Source organism: Arachis hypogaea, chromosome 17 (assembly GCF_003086295.3).
Source record: "Arachis hypogaea cultivar Tifrunner chromosome 17, arahy.Tifrunner.gnm2.J5K5, whole genome shotgun sequence".
In the NCBI taxonomy this organism is placed as follows: Eukaryota; Viridiplantae; Streptophyta; class Magnoliopsida; order Fabales; family Fabaceae; genus Arachis; species Arachis hypogaea.
Window position 1 is genome coordinate 44,585,043 of NC_092052.1, and position 737 is coordinate 44,585,779.

The window sequence follows — 737 nt, forward strand, 5'->3', positions numbered from 1 at the left end:
TTGACCACCTTCCTGAGAATATGTGACACAGTGAAATCTAATGGTGTTCATCCTGACGCCTATAGATTGCTCTTATTTCCCTTCTCACTCAGAAACAAAGCAGCCAAGTGGCTGGAATCCTTCCCAAGGGAGAGCTTGACAACTTGGGAGGATGTGGTGAACAAATTTTTAGCAAGATTCTACCCTCCTCAACGAATCAATAGGCTGAGAGCTGAGGTCCAAACCTTCAGGCAACAGGATGGTGAGACTCTGTATGAAGCATGGGAGAGGTTCAAAGACTTAACAAGAAGGTGTCCACCTGACATGTTTAACGAATGGGTCCAGCTGCACATTTTCTATGAAGGGCTCTCTTATGAGTCAAAGAAGGCAGTAGACCATTCCTCTGGAGGGTCTTTGAACAAGAAGAAGACCATTGAGGAAGCTATAGATGTTATTGAAACAGTAGCAGAAAACGACTACTTCTATGCTTCCGAAAGAGGGAACACAAGAGGAGTGATGGAGCTAAACAATGTAGATGCTCTGTTGGCCCAAAACAAGCTCATTACCCAGCAGCTGGCTGACCTCACCAAGAAGATGGAGATGAACCAAGTAGCAGCAATCTCCACTTCATCAACAACACAAGAAGTAGTAAACCAAGAAGCAGAAGGGAGTCAGGAGCAAGCCAACTACATTGGGAATTCACCAAGGAAAAACTATGATCCATACTCCAAGACTTACAACCCTGGATGGAGAAATCA

At 44.6% G+C, this 737-nt stretch overlaps 1 non-coding gene across 1 annotated transcript; it reads right to left on the reverse strand.

Moving 5' to 3' along the window:
- Positions 1 to 201: 201 nt before the first annotated feature.
- On the reverse strand, positions 202 to 305 carry LOC112768487 (small nucleolar RNA R71). Its single transcript, XR_003185907.1, has one exon. It is a non-coding gene; the product is annotated as a small nucleolar RNA R71 (small nucleolar RNA).
- Positions 306 to 737: the final 432 nt, after the last annotated feature.